This window comes from Bombina bombina, chromosome 4, assembly GCF_027579735.1.
Source record: "Bombina bombina isolate aBomBom1 chromosome 4, aBomBom1.pri, whole genome shotgun sequence".
NCBI classification, from domain to species: Eukaryota; Metazoa; Chordata; class Amphibia; order Anura; family Bombinatoridae; genus Bombina; species Bombina bombina.
The window spans coordinates 419,395,743-419,412,597 of record NC_069502.1 but is presented as its reverse complement, the minus strand read 5'-3'; the positions used below and the strand labels follow the sequence as shown (position 1 = coordinate 419,412,597).

The 16,855-nt window shown below is 36.8% G+C and overlaps 1 long non-coding RNA gene across 2 annotated transcripts in view; it reads right to left on the bottom strand.

Annotated features, from left to right (window-relative positions):
* Nucleotides 1-297: 297 nt before the first annotated feature.
* Nucleotides 298-16,855, bottom strand: part of LOC128656369 (uncharacterized) — a 44,035-nt gene continuing 27,477 nt past the window's right edge. For both annotated transcript variants that reach the window (XR_008401998.1, XR_008401997.1), the window contains exons 4-6: nt 6,569-6,681; nt 6,294-6,434; nt 298-2,252 (exon numbers count right to left, since the gene is read on the bottom strand). This is a non-coding gene — a long non-coding RNA (uncharacterized LOC128656369). The remainder of the gene's footprint in view (nt 2,253-6,293; nt 6,435-6,568; nt 6,682-16,855) is intronic.

The window sequence follows — 16,855 nt, the reverse complement described above, 5'->3', positions numbered from 1 at the left end:
AACACACAATTCAAACTCAACATTTCTTATCGAACAGTGGGCATATAACTATTGATTCTTTAATGTACTTATAAAATCTCCATCTTATGCCTACTGCTTAAGGCCTGAGAGATTATTATGAGGAAGCTTGCTGTATTCCTATTTCTTCTCTAATAGTTGCTTCATAATTATCTTTATTCATTATCCAGTATATCCAGACCTTTTGAAAGTGTTCTGAAGTGCCCTGCGACCAGGAGGCAGATTCTGACATAGCATAGATACTGGTAATTTTATTTAAAGGGACAGTACACAGTAAAATTGTTTTTATATTAATGTATTTTTAATAACTTGTTCTACCAGCTGCAGCGTATAAAATGTGTATATGAAGTAACTGGTTTTGTGCTTTTAAACCACAGCCTATTACAATGGGTTGAGTTTCAGGTAATATATCTCATTATGTTATCAGTTTGTGTACACACACTTGCTTCCTTATCTTATATTTGTCTGGAAAACCAAAGCTCAAAACTTAGAGAGAACAATGGAAAATTATAATTGTATTACTTAACTACCCTGCACCCTCACTGTGAGTTTAATTTCTTCTGCTGGCTGTGTTTACTTACACTATTCAATATCTGAGACTCCAGTATACAAACTTTCAGTATAGGCTTGGAAACCACAAGCTAAATCAGATATTTCAAAGGCCAACATAGGGGTAAAGGAGCTACTTGTTAACAATTTAATACACTCTAGCAGGTAAAATGGATCATTGGGAACAATTTAAATGGGAGAACCTTTTTGGGTGAACTGTCCCTTTAATACCTCTGTGCCATGACGGGGAGCTTGTTTTCAGTATCTAGCGATACATAGTCTGGCTGCAGTGCAGATGATTCTAATGAAAGTATTAGTGGTAGAATTTAGTGACTTCTCGGGTATGTGTAACACGGCTTGGGAGGCAGATAAAGAGATTGATTGGTCTAGGATTATGCTTAACATTTTTGATCCTTTGTTCCGGTTTTATTTTTGGGCATTCCCACCACATATGAATATAATCTAGAATGTTGGCACACCCTCTATAGCACAGTCTTTTATGTTGTGTAGAGTAGTGTGATGTTTTTAATGGTGTAAGATACCACCTAAAGGAAGTTTTAATGGAATTTTCTTTGAGGTCTGCGCTAATCAGGCCTTTACTGGATCTAGAGAAAAATCTTGCCCACTTGTCTCTGCTAAATGTTTCGCCAAGGTCTTGTTCCCATTTTTGTGTCGTTGTTGTATTGTGTTTAGCTTCTTGTAAAGCTAGGTAGAGCTGTGTAATAATTTTTTTTATTTCTAACAGGGGTAGTACATCATTTTCCAAGGTAGTGTGTGGTAGAGTAGTGTGATTTTGAATGTATCTTGTTATGGCATTAGAAATCTGAAGGTAAAGGTACCAGTGTAGATTATCAGGTTGTATTTTGTCCATTAACTGATTGAATGTCATCATTTTTCCCCTGTCTAAAAAGTCTGCCACTCTGTATAATCCTTTATTTTCCCATTTATTAATGTGTCTTTGAGAGTCAGGGGGGGGGGGGGGCAGGGTTCCCACTGGAGCCATCGAGGTAGCTTTGGGAATCAATTTTAGTGAGTTAGTAAGACATTTCCATAAATATTTGGATTCCTCCATAATTTGTAGTTTATATAATAGTTTGTTTTGGTTGCTGGATCCCATATGATATCCCCAGGTTTATGTAGTCCCGCTATATCAGCTTCAATTTTAGTCCAAGCAATTCCTTGGTAATTTTTGCCTAGTAATGTGATTTGTGATAACCTAGCAGCCTGATAGTAGTCCAGTAAGTTGGGTACTTCTACTCCCCCTACCTGTTTATGTTGTTTTAAGATATGAGGCTATTTGCGCTGTTTTAGTGCCTTGAAGGAACCTAACAGTTCAGCTTGCAGGTCTCTTAGTTCTTTCTGAGGTATTTTAATTTGAAGTGCTCTTAAAAAGGTACAGTAACCTAGGCAGTATGTTCATCTTGATAGCCGACATTCGGCCCTACCAAGAGAAGCTACCTTTTCTCCATTTACCTTTATTCCTTCTCCTAGATATTTTTTTTATATTTACATTTTTATTAAGGACAAAATAATAGGTTCAGTTACAGTGTGTAGTACAAACGTTATATCAAATATTATCAACATATCTGATTGTTTAGATTGTACATAGAGAAATTGCAGTCCTCTTTTATCATCCCCTTTTGCTTGGAGGTATGGGTCGTTTTTGGACCTATGGTATTATGAGTCTGTAAACGGGGGTAAACAATAAACAAAATATTCTGAGCAAAGAAAATATCAAACTGCATCTTAGAGAAAAAAAAAAAAGAATTATTACATTGACGAAAGTATGATATGAAAATGCATGAAGCCAGAACTGGACATATTGAAGATATTTTATCAAGTGGTTCCTATGTGAACTCTAAGGAGATTGTAGTTGTGTGTGTGTGTGTCTGTGTCAAGGGGATAGCAATCATTATTTTAAAATAGAGAATTGGGTGCACGACTCATCTGTATGAGCTATTCCCATTACCCATGCTGTACTAAGAGGCCATCTAGTGGTCAATAGTAGGAGATCAGTTCTTCAAACATGTAGGCTCTAAACACCATTATATGTAGGTATTAAAGTGATACTATCTACTTCTTGGCTAAAAAAAACCTATATGCTCCTCTGTCATGTAATATGTTTTGCCACCTGAAGAGATTGTCACTATCTAGCACCCAGTCGCTGCCCCGGCTGTAGGCAGCGAAACCAGGGCCTGTGGGCTAATATAAATTAAGGGTTGGTGTTATGTCAGAACAATATAAGTTGTTATATGTCCATAATATAAAAGAGTATTTCATGCCAACTTTGAGAGTCTCCTATAGATATGTGCTATATGACGTAATTAACCTTGTCTCCATAAATGTGTAAACCTGCTTTGCCATAATATAATAAGTGAGTTTTGTGAGAAAACTAAGTGACAAATGACACTATGTAATGATGAACATCTGATATAGAGGATAAAAAACGAACACACATGGGTAAACATATAATCAACAGGGTCATAACACTTCAGCTTTAGCAGAAAGTATATTTCTATCAAAGATAGTTCAGGCTGTATTGGCATATCTATACAGAAACAAATCTGTTAATAAAATTGCTAGGAAAGTGATTACCAGATAAGCCGATTTTATTGAAGTGTACTGGTTAGGGGTGTATATAATAGCGCCATGTGTCAGTCCAGTATCTAGCTAGGTTGGTGAAAGTCCCAATAACTCTGTTGAGGGGTGTACATCATAGCCATATTGCAGATATGGTATCTGTGTAAAATCTGGATCTTTTTGGAAAGCGACACCCGGTTTTTACTTTCAAGATTTTTTTCCCTCATAGATTGTACATTAACAGTCTGGGCGACTTTAGGGGTATTAAACGCTATGTTAGCTATAGTGACCGACTGTAGCGTATCTAGCTCACCTCTTTTTGTGTGGATTTGTTGTGTCGTAGGTTAGGTAATGTATTCAGTGGAGTCTCAAGGGGAGCATGGGTGACTACTTTCGGATCCGGTTCAGCGAGGATCGCTCTGTTCGGCGTTGAATGATCCAGGGTTTTCAGTGTTCTTTCAGCAACGGTTTCACTCATCTCAGCGGGTCCTGCGCTCCACATGGTAGACTGAAAGGCTGCATTTCCAGCTTTAGCCCGGGGGGTCTGTATGTAATCAGAAGCAGGATCCAATGTATGTGACCCCTTCTGTTGGGTAGGCTTTTCAGTGGAGTATAGGGGTGTTTCTTCATCCATGGGACAAATCATCTCTGCTGATCTGTGTGTCGCTTCTGCTGCTGTTTGTTTGGCGGCAAAATAATGTATGAGATTGTCATAGGGGGCTCTCGCCATCATAGATTGCATCGGACTTTTTAATCTTTTGAAGTTGTTAGTCGTGTTGATCTTGTGAGTTTAATTCCCCGGTGATTGCCATCTTCCTTTTTAGAATAGATTACTTGTAGGTTACTACGTTGTTTGCCAGTTAAGGCCAAGTACCTCGGCGGTCCGAGGGGGAAGCGCTGCCTATCGTAAGACCCGCCGCTCTAGGCCTCTGATGTCCGATTCTGGACTCTGATGTCATAAATACAGCTCAGACGTTAGTATAGAATTCCCACAGTGGAGAATAGAAGATTATTTTGCAAATAAGGTGATAGTGCTGTAAGATTTCTCAGATAATCAGCGGATTTTCAGAGTATCTATCAGAGCTCATGAAAATTGTGACCTCTCTCAGGATCACTGTACTGACACGCCCCCCTGACTCCTAGCTATTTTATATGATTTTTGGTCCATGTGAGATCAAAATTGGCAGCTATCAACTTTTGGGTGTGTGATGGTAATGCTAATGGAAGAGCTTCGCACTTATCTGGGTTAATTTTAAAGCCTGACATTTTTGAAAAATCCTCTAATAGCTGATACAAATTAGGTAAAGAGATAAGGGGTTTTGTCAGTGTAAGAAGGATATCGTCTGCAAATACAGTTAATTTGTATTCCCCGCTAATTAATGCGACTCCGGAAATATCAACAGATTTTCTTAAACAGGAAGCTAATGGCTCGATACATGAGGCAAATAGAAGTGGCGATAATGGGCATCCCTAGCGTGTGCCGTTTACAATTTTTATAGGCCTAGACTGATATCCTGCTGCTCTGATTGTTGCAGTCGGGAACGAATAGAGGTTTTTGATTGCCTTCATGAAATTCCCATTGAATCCCATGCATTTATGGACTTCAAACATATATATCCAATCCACTCTGTCAAACTCCTCTGCATCTAGTGAAAGAAGCAGAGAAGGCGTCTTAGTCCCCATCAAATATTCCACCAGAGAAACTGTGCGTCTCACGTTATCTGGGGGTTCACAATCTTTTATAAACCCTACCTGATTGGGGTGTATCAGGGCTGGCAGATGGTGCTTGACCCTATTAGCTAAAATTTTCATGAAGATTTTTAGATCCTGATTGATCAAAGAAATCGGCCTACAGTTGTGGCACAACTTGATTTTTTTTCCTGATTTGGGGATAACTACAATCTTAGCTTGTAACAAATCTGGTGGTATTAGGATAACCTCGATAATGTTGTTACAAAATTTGAGAAGGTGTAGAATCAAATTTGTTATAAATAACTTGCAATATTTACCGGGAAAGCCGTCAGGCCCAGCGGCCTTACATAATTTAAGATCCTTTATTGCTGATGTAATCTCCTCAACAGTTATCTCTGTGTTTAAGGCTTCTGCATCTGAATTGTCTAATTTTGTTGTCATCTTTTTGTATAAATTGATTTGTAAGTGTCTCTGTATGTGGGGAAAGGTGTACCTTTTTTACCATCATATAGAAGTTCGTAATAGTGTGCAAACCTATCAGTGATTTCCTGTGGGTGGGATGCAGTAACTCAGTCAGGTTTTTGAATTTGTGGGATAGCTAGATTTTTAGTCCTCTTAATTTATGGGCTAGATATCTGTCCGGTTAATTTGCATATATAAAATACTGTGCTTTCAGTTTCTGTATAGCACTTAGGGATGTCTCATTTAGGATTTTTGATAGATTTTGTCTTTTAACTATGATGGTGTTTAAGGTCTCCTGATAGTGTATTTTGATGTCTATTTTCTAGTGCCTCTATTTCTTTTTGGAGTATATCTATGTTCGCTTTGACCTTTTTCCTATATATTGCTTTTTCTTTTATCAGCATTCCCCTAATATATGGTTTATAGCTAATTTTAGGGTCTACGTTTATTTTCCAATATTCAGTTAAGGTCTCTAACAATTTATTGTGTGTTTCAGGCTGTTTTAAAGGAGCCGGGTCATATATCCAAGATCTCTGCCTATTTATATTGACTATACCTTCTAGATTTATCTGGATGATAGAATGATCTGACCACACACATGCCTGGATGGATGAGGAAAGCAATTTGGGGATCATTAGTTGACTGACATAAATGTAATCCAATTTAGTATAGATTTTGTGAGCAGGAGAATAATAGGTGTGATCTTTTGTAAAACCGTATAGTGTGACCCAAGAGTCAATTATAATATGGCCTTCTAAGGAGTCTTTAATAGACTTGATTATAGTATTTTGACTCTGTTGTTTGTCAATTTTGGTGGTATCTCATTCAGGTTGATATTAAAGTCTCCAGCCAGTATTATTCACGTTTTTGCCTATTGTGTCAACAAGTATGATTGTTGATGAAAGAAGATATGTTGTTGTTCGTTAGGTGGTATACATTACACAGTGTGATCTGTGTGTCTTGTAAATTCCCTCTTACTATAAGATACATACCTTCTTTGTCTACCATGAAATTCAGTGAGTTGTGTATCAGAATAGAAACCCCTCCTTTTTTTTATCGTTAGTGGAGTGAAAGTGAAGTGTAAAGCGTTTATTCCAATACTTGGGGATTTGTTGGTGTGTAAATTGGGTCTCCTGCAAGAAGATATTAGCTTTTAGGTTAGTATATTGAGTGATGGCAGTTCTGCGTTTAATATCAGTATTGAGGCCTCACATTATGTGAGATAACTCTTAAATTGGATGTCATTTATCATAATATACCAACTTACTTAATTGGATCTGGGAGCTTCCCCTGCTTTAATTTATTTTCTGTTTTTCATCTCTCTCATCCACTATTCCTTTGTGGAGAAACTTTCTTCCCAACTGTTCGACATTAAGTACACTATAACAATAAAACCAATTAGAAAGCAACATAACATAACAAACGTACAACATAACGTAACACAGCGTGAGTGTGGAGTGTGAGTGTGGAGCAATTTTTCTTAATGGTGAGAGTGTTTATTTTCTTACACTCTCTTTTATAGTGGTTAAATAAATAAATAGTTAGTTTTAACTTTAATCAATCTCCTTATTTAGTTGACAATATCAACTTATTTACAATATACTATATGAATGAGTGCTTAATAATCCCTTCTTGTCCAGTCCTTCCCCCATTTTCCCCATTTTGAGTAATTAATTAAGGGTTAGCACCAGGGAATATTATATCCCTTTTTTCCTATAATCACATTTTCACAGTGCCAGACTTTTTCTTTCTTCTGTACATGTTACTTAGTGGGTAAACCATTTTTTCTTAGTCTTTGAGCACGTGATAACGCAAATTATAACCACTTATCCATTATGGCAGGCTTTGATTTGGGAGCAGAAATGCTTCAATGGTCAGAAGACATTAAAAAATTAACAATTGACTTACAAAGTAAAAATACAATTGATAACACACAAATAGGGGAATGGTTACTATCTCTTAAAAATTTAAAACGTATTCGCAAACGTCAAATTAAAAGACAATGGAATGTTTAATTTTTATAAGGACAACCAGGTTATACCAAGGGGACTAAGACTTAAGATGTTTCCTACATTCCAAGACCTCAAACCCACACTTAAATCTAAGTGGGAAGATGCCCTGTCTGAATGCTCCTTTAAACTTATAGGATATCTGGTAGAGCATGAAATGGACAAATTGAGTGAGTTGAATGAGGAAATAACTAAAATAGGCAGTGAACTTAAACAATATGAGTCTAAAGAAGACTTTCAGAAATCCTATACTAAAACCAAGGAAAAAGTAGAGAGGTTTGCGAAATATATTGCAAATAAAAAAGAAAAAAAGATTGATAGAGATTTGACTGACTATGCTAATAAATCCGTCTACTCATGGAATATTAAGTCTAGGAATATAGACTCAGATTACTCAGATAGAGACTGTGAAACAACAGATGGTGACATGTCAGAGGAGGAAATAAGACCTAAACCCATTCTACATAGGAGAATTACCCCACATAACAACACTGGGGATATCCCTTTAGGCGTAGAATTCGAAGAGGGAGAGACAAAAAAACCCAGAACCAGAAAACAAGTCAAATTCAATCAGAAATCGTTCCCCAAAAAGAAACAAGTCAAAAAGAACTAAATATAATTAATCTATCTGACAAAATTTTAACTGACACTCAGATCACAGTTTTAAAAAAAGGCCTGTCTTTTGTTCCCACAACCCAACTTGACAAGTTTGAGATAATCAAAGATGTACATTTATTTGCAAGGAAAATACTACTTAAGAAATACTTTTCTTCTAGCTCAGACACAGAGGGTTTAAATAGCAATGATATAACAGCAATAAAAGATCTTATCTCCCTCCTAGAAGAATCTGAAAGGGATCCCAAGGAGACAACATATAGTGAGACGAAGTGGCGCGACATACTTAAGACTAAATCTCAATTTATACCTCCCCCCAGCACTTCACACAACACTGTAATGTTTCTTGATCTAGTGTGCAAAGACATTTTAGCAATTTCACCAGAAAAGGAAATATTGCAAGACAATTTTTCTGAAGAAGAAAGATTGGCACTGAAATCTATGAAACAATGGACTGATGTCCAAATTAAACAGTGATAAGGGGGGTAATATTGTATTATGGCCCACTGAAATGTACACTACAGAGGTTAAAAAACAATTGAATAACCCTAATAATTACAAAAGTCTCTTTGGTAACCCAACAGAAGATTTTCTTAAACAGTATAAAAAATTGATTCTTTCAGCAGCTACTGAAGGCATTATTGATAAAAAAGAGCTACAATATCTAGATGTTAAACACCCCACAATAGCAACACTATATTTATTACCTAAGATCCATAAAAATCTGGAATGCCCACCCGGTAGACCTATTGTCTCTGGCATTGGGTCAATGACTGAAAAAGCCAGTAGATATTTGGATGCCAGACTCAGGTACATAGTAGATGCTTTACCCTCTCATACCAGAGATACTATGCATATACTGAACAAAATTGACACATTGTCTGTAAGATTGGAATCCATATTAGTAACTTGTGATGTGGAGTCTTTATATACAAGTATAGACAAAAAGTGGGGCTGCACTGCAGTGTCCTACTTCTTGTCAAAAAACAAAGACCTCACAGATGAAACAAAGCAATTCATCATTGACTTGTTAGAATTTGTGTTAGAACACAATTATTTTGTCTTTGATGGAAGGTTTTATCTCCAAATACGTGGAACCGCCATGGGGACATCTTGCGCCCCTACTTACGCTAATATATACCTGGGCTGGTGGGAAGAAACTGTAGTGTTTAATACCAACCTCCTACAGTTTACCAAGTACATCACCCACTGGTCCAGGTATATAGATGACATTTTGTTTGTATGGGAGGGATCAACAGAATTACTCCATGAGTTTATTTCGACCCTCAATGACAATCCCTTTGGATTATATCTCACCATGACATATGATGACAAAAAGGTAGAATTTCTAGATCTATCTATCTTAAAATGTAACAACAATTTAGAGACGGAAACCTTCAGAAAGCCCACGGCCACAAACAATATCTTAAATGCTAATAGTTTTCATCATCCAAATACTATTAGGGGTCTACCGATGGGGGAATATTTGAGGTTACGTAGAAATTGTTCATCAGAATCTTTCCAAAAAGCTGCTAATGAATTGAGAAATAGACTACTAGTGAGGGGGTATTCTAGAAAGTCTCTTAAGAGAGCCTATCAGAAAGCACTATACAAAAATAGGGAGGAACTCCTTAGACCCAAAAAGATATAGGCAAATTCGAATCCGCTCAGATTTATTTCCACATACTGTAATCAAAGCCAACAGGTATCTAATATACTATCAAAACATTGGCATATTTTACAACTAGATGAACAGCTAAAATCCATTATCCCAGAGAATCCTATGTGTACTTATAGACGTGCAAAAAAATTTAAGTGATCAATTAACCGCCAGTCATTTTGACAGAAATGCTAAAAAACCACCATTATATAAAGTATCCATTGCATGTGGCAATTGTAAAAACTGCACATATATGGTCAAAAAGAAATACATGATAGATAGATTCAATAGAAAGTGGACAATTCAGAATCACATCACTTGTAAAACCTCAAACGTGATCTACTGTCTGTCATGTAGCTGCAACTGTTTTTACGTAGGTATGACTACCCGACAAATAGGGGTTAGAATCACTGAGCACCTCAGTAATATAAGGAACGCAGCAAAGGATGTAGAAAAAGGCAAACAAATCACCAGTGTTGCCAGACATTTTCTACACCATCATAAAGGAAAGATTAATACCTTTAAATTCTGGGGATTGGAAAGTATACGCCCTAGCATACGGGGGAGTGATATGGAACAAATCTTGCTTAAAAAAGAAGCGAGATGGATATTTAATCTGAATACTGTCATGCCCAATGGCATGAATGAGAATAATAATTTTTGGGCATTCCTCTAAACTTTTTACTGGTGATTCAATTTTAATCCTTGCAATAACAGTAAAATGATGGTCTCTAGCCAGCTGCATTCTTTTGTGCACCCAGAAATATATTCCTTAGATCATACTATGATATGCGCAACGGCAACATGCCATTGTTGTACTGTTTATATAGATTTATTTTTTATGATTTGGAAATATGTTAAAATATCTGGGGGGTTTTGTCACAAGACGTATTGCACATAATAGACCCAACGTACAAAGGGTCAAGTATTATTTATCATCTTATACACTAAACAACGTTTTTACAATAATGCTGTATTAAAGTTGGAATTTCTAACTACACAGACATAACGTTGCTTTTTTACTCTGTGTAAGGATCAAATAAATAATCATTGTGTGATAACCAAAACCTTAACATATTTGGGTACATGTTACTCTTTACATAATTAAAAATGATCTATATTATGAGACAGTATAACTTCATATATCTGTTTTATCTTATTATATTCATTAAACAGTTAATATGTTATGCATTACGTGTGCACTGTCATTTTTAATAATCGAATAATGAGGCATTATTGTGATGTGTGAATCCATTGGCATGCTGTGCAGATTATACTTACACATCGTATAAGTTAACTTTTGCCCTTATATTATAATTGGCCTTTGGAGTTATAAATTTCTGTGTGCACATAGAATTGCACTATTACAAGTGATCTCTGCTACAGTTATCCTATTATCCAAGCCTCGCAGGCATTACATAGAACCAGAGGATATCGCCATTGGTTGTGAGGACTTAGCGAGTAACCAATCACACACTGACTCTCAGCCTATGACGCGCTGATACAGAATTGCGTGTGATTGGCTGAGAGGTGGGCGTAAATGACACGCACGCTACGATTGGCTAACGGACATAGGAGCGGGGGTATATTAAGCCCCTACAGCGAGACACTCGTCTTGTCAAACCTAAGTTGCACATTGAGAAAGGCCGCTACTCGGCCGAAACGCGTTTGTGCGCAGAACAGTAATATGCTTACATAGCATAGTGATTTTATACTTTTTGTTTCTCACGCTTTAGTTGAATTAGCTGCAAGGGACGTGATACACAGTATAGAAACCATCCCTGTCACCTGAAGCCAGCGTATCCTGTTACTGGCCAGGAATACAGGGGGGTGGTGGAATCTGTGTTTCACTGTCTGGGTACATTGCAGTGCGATATTCACAGCGTGAGTGTGGAGCAATTTTTCTTAATGGTGAGAGTGTTTATTTTCTTACACTCTCTTTTATAGTGGTTAAATAAATAAATAGTTAGTTTTAACTTTAATCAATCTCCTTATTTAGTTGACAATATCAACTTATTTACAATATACTATAGGAATGAGTGCTTAATAATCCCTTCTTGTCCAGTCCTTCCCCCATTTTCCCCATTTTGAGTAATTAATTAAGGGTTAGCACCAGGGAATATTATATCCCTTTTTCCTATAATCACATTTTCACAGTGCCAGACTTTTTCTTTCTTCTGTCGGGTAGATTTGGGCAGTCCAGTCTTAGGTATCGGCAAACCTCTGGAATTTCTTGCTTCTCCTTGAGTGTTATAGTTCTGCCTTCATGATGAATGTGAAGTGCAAACGGGAATCCCCACCTGTAGAGTATTTGGTTTTTATGCAACAGTTGTGTAAGAGTGCGCAGGGCATTGCGTTTCTGTAATGTTTTAAGACATACTGTAAGTCCTGGTAGAATTGTATAATTGATCCTTTAAACTTAAAGGTCGGAATTTTCCTGGACTCTGTCATTTCTTCCTTCGCTTGGAAGCAAAATAGTTTAGTTATGTCTCTTGGCGGTTCTCTTTCCTTTGGTTTTGCTCTCAGAGCTCTATGAGCGCTCTCCATTTGAAATTTTCCATCTTCTGTTGTACCTGTAATGGCTTGAAATAGTTGTAGGAGATAGTTGTTTAGATCTGTCATGGAGATTGATTCAGGAACACCCTTTAGACGTATATTGCACCTCCTGCTTATGTTCTCTAAACCTTCAATTTTTGCATGGATTTCTTTGATTTCTTGTTGTTGAAAAGCTAGCTGATATGTGAGTGTATTCATGTCCTCTGCCATAGATTTTTCTTTGTCTTCCAGTGTTTCTACTCTCGTTCCCAGGTCCATTATATCCTGCTTATACTCAGCCAGGCTATTTATGACAGTATTTTGAAGAGAGTCCATCTTTTCCCACATCTTATCAAAATGTATGGCTATATCTTGTTTTGATACCAGGTTTTTAAGATCTTCCTTTGTTGCAGGAATTCTATTCCCTTTGGGAGAGTGGTTGTCTATATAAGAATCCATTTCTTCTTCAGGTATAGAGGTTTCTGTTTCTTTAATTTTTTTCTCCTTTCGAGGATTTGAAGAAAATATTGGTAGTTGAAGGCTTCCCTGAAGATGCCAATTTATTCTGTTTTCGAGCTGACATGTTATTGTACGAGGAGAGTGTGAGAGAATACTTCAATATCAGCATAAATGATTTTGTATACTGATTTCGTGATATGTGTTTTAGTCAGTCTGATATAAGTCTGTAGCGAAATTGATCATATATTGGCTTAGCAGATCTCTACCATAAATATCCTATAATCCTCCACAATGTATATGGGATACTCTTAATGCAGCCCTAATATTATCTAGGTCATGTTATGATGTCACCTTTCTTTCCTGTGTTTTTTTTTTTTGTTTTTTTTTTTACTTTGACTAATTTATATTTTTATAGGATCTTATTGATGCTCTATCAGCCAATCTAGGAGAGCTCTGCATCGGGTTTTATGGCAAATATTTGCCTTTTTGATTGTCATGTGCAGCTATTTGATTTAAGCCTCAATTGTTAGTTTTCTCCTAGGCAGTGGATTTTTGAGCAAGATCTATTGCGGCGTCATAGTATAACTATTTGACTCATATGATAGATAAGCAGCACCCGTTTCATCATGCAGCGTTTGAGCTGCTCCCGTGTCCTCCCACGTGGCTGTTAGGCCTCTGCACCTTTTGCACTGTACCGGCTGCTATGTGTACATGGTGAGTTTATGGCTTACCGGGATTTTAGTCTTGTTTCATCCAGAGCTGGTGTCCAGAGCTCTACGGCTTACTGGACTTGGTATTCATCCGATTTTCTGTGACAATTTGTCAGGAGCTCTTCCATGTTAGTTAGTAGCTGTCCTCATCGCCACTTGTTTATTCAGGAGCAAATGTTAGTTTATGCTGCCTCATCTATAGGAAGGTTCTTGTCCTAGTTTGTGTTGGGTTTAGTCGCCCTAAAGTGTTGCTAGCCCACTTATACTCTAAACTGCCTACTGAGCTTTCAGCTTAAGCGTCCGTCGCCATGTTCGTCCCGGCTCCATGATTCAGATAGGGCATGCCATTTTAAACAACTTCCCAATTTACTTTTGTCATTAAATTTGCTTTGTATTCTTTGTTGAAAGATAAACCTAGGTAGTCTCATATACTTATTTCTAAGCACTTGAAGGCTACCTCTTAGTGCATGTTGACAGTTTTTTACAGCTAGACAACCATAGTTCATGTGTGCCATATACATAAACTGAAATAAGGGGGCAGTCTGCAGAGACTTAGATACAAAGTAATGACAGAGGTAAACATTTTATTATTTTAACAGTGTTGGTTATGGAAATCTGGAGCATGGGTAATAAAGGGATAATCTATCTTTTTAAACAATAAAAAATCTAGAGTAGACTGTACCTCTCATGTCCCTTTTTAAAGCTTGTTTTAAAGGAAATATCTGCCTACATTATCTGTAAATATAGAACTGGCTAGAACCCATACAGATCTATAGTCTCTACACTTGATGGCATGGAAATTGTGTCAGAGGATTCTCTGACTCTGTGATTAACACTGTGATTCAGGCTCTCAAGCCTGTTTCTAGAAAAATGTATCAAAAAGTTTGGAAAACTTATATTTCATGGTGTATCAACCATGATTATTCCTGAAAATCTTTTAGAATTCCTAGGATTCTTCCATTTTTTGCAGAATGGTTTAGATAAAGGATTATCTACCAGTTTTGTGAAAGGACAAATCTCTGTTCTTTCTGTATTATTTCATAAGAAGATTGCTAAACCTCCTGATGATCATTGTTTATTCCAGGGTCTAATCCGGATTAAACCTGTTATTAGACCTATTTCTCCTCCTTGAATTCTTAACCTAGTATTGAAAGTGTTACAGGCTCCTCCTTTTGAGCATATGCATAAATTAAACATTAAATTAATTTCATGGAAAGTGTTGTTTTTTTTGGCTATCTCTTATGCTAGAAGAGTTTCTGAACTGTCTGCTGTCTCTTGCGAGTCTCCTTATCTGATTTTCTATCAAGATAAAGCTGTTTTGCTGTCTAAATTGTTACCTAAAGTTGTTTTCTCACACAACTTTAATAGGGAAATCGTCGTTCCCACCTTGTGTCCTAATCCAAAAAATGCTTCTGAATCTTTGCATTCTTTGGATGTTGTTAGAGCATTGAAATATTATTATGTATCCTACTAAGGATTTCAGACAGACTTCTAGTCTCTTTTTTTCTGGTCCTTAGCTATTTCTTTAGCCTCTTGGTTGAAACTTTTGATTCACAAAGCTTATTTGAAGGAGGGTCATCCTCCGCCACAGAGAATTACACCTCACTCCACTAGATCAGTTGCCCCATCTTGGGTTTTCAAGAATGAGGATTCATTTGAACAAATTTGCAAAGTGGCCACTTGGGTTTTTCTGGATAACTTTACTAAATTTTACCATTTTTAGGTGTTTGCTTCATAAAAAGCAGCTTTTGATAGAAAGGTCCTTCAGGCAGTTGTCTGTTTGATAATTGTGCCTATATTTTGAAACATAGGAGAGAATAAAACCTTCCCAGGAAGGCCTCATTCTGAAACCTATTTATTTACCCTGGGAGATTATATATAAAATCCTGGGATCCAGAACAGACTAAGACCACACTTCCAAAAAGAAGCTAAACCTGCCCCCCACCAGAGTCTTTGGCACAAGAGCCGCACCTTCATGCAAACTGAGATAAGGTAGTAAATTAGTTGGACTGCTCACACATGTTCCAGTTAGAACTTGGCTTCAAAGAGAGAGTCAGATTTCTGCCCTGTTCTGAAGGAAAAGAACAAAAATGAATAAGAGATTAAAATTTACTGTTTGACTTTTTATCCTTTGCTCCTTTGCCTTCCATCACATAAAAGATAATAGAATTCAAAACAAAAAACACCTTTCCCTAAAAAAAAAAAAAGTCTGCATTTTTAAACCATATAAGAAAACAAAGACTTAACCAATTAAAAGCTCTAGAAAGTACTGCCAAAGACATGCTTTAACATAATACTAAATGAAAGCATAAGCACATTTGCCAGAAAGGTTTAAAATCTTCACTAACAGAATCGTAAAATAACTGCTCAAAAAGTTAAAGGGACAGTCTACACCAGAATTTTTATTGCTTTAAAAGATAGATAATCCCTTTATTACCCATTTCCCAGTTTTGCATAACCAACACAGTTATAATAATATACTTTAAACCTCTGTGATTATCTTGTATCTAAGCCTCTGCAAACTGCCCCTTTTTCAGTTCTTTTGACAGACTTGCAGTCTAGCCAATCAGTGCCAGCTCCCAGATTACTTCACGTGCACGAGCACAGTGTTATCTATATGAAATATGTGAACTAACACCCTCTAGTGGTGAAAATCTGTTAAAATGCAATCTGAAAGAGGTGGGCTTCAAGGTCTAGGAAATTAGCATATGAACCTCCTAGGTTAAGCTTTCAACTAAGAATACCAAGAGAACAAAGCAAAATTGGTGATAAAAGTAAATTGGAAAATTGTTTAAAATTACATGCTCTATCTGAATCATGAAAGTTTATTTTGGCCTAGACTGTCCCTTTAATTAAACCAAAAAAAAACAAAAAAAAAGAAGCAGCAATGTCAGTAATTGATACTACTGGTCTAAACAGATAACGTGCTTAAAAACATAATTTATATCTTCCCTGATAAATGAAATTCTTTCATGGTGGTGAGAGTCCATGAGCTATTACATACAGGATATACATTTCCATCAGGAGGTGGTAAAGTTTCCCAAAAAGCCCACAAAATTCCTCCCACTTCACTCATACCTCAGTTTGACGTATAGCCAAGAGGGGAGGTGGTAAGAAGGAGGAAAAGCCAAAAAATGAGGAGCGGGAAAAAAAGATGTGCTTTAAACAAAAAACAACCCCAAAATGGGTGGGGCCTTGTGGACTCTCGCCAGCATGAAAGAAATGAATTTATAAGGTAAGATATAAATTGTTTTATTTCATATAGGATATAATACCCAAGATGTGGAAGTCCATGAGTAACAATGAAGGGGGATTAAAATAAAAACAGCTTTTTTTCATTGAGAAATTAAATCCAAAACCCAAAATAATGTAGAAGCAAAAACATAAAAATGGTAAAAGTATGCAGAGAAGACCAGGTGGCCGCTTTGCAAATTTGATCAACTGAAGCCTCATTATTTAAAACCCAAGATGTGGCAACCGATCTAGTAGAATGAGCTGTTATTCTTTGTGGCTACTTCACAGTGCATTGAGACAATATAGACACACATCCTCTTCCAGGTTGATTC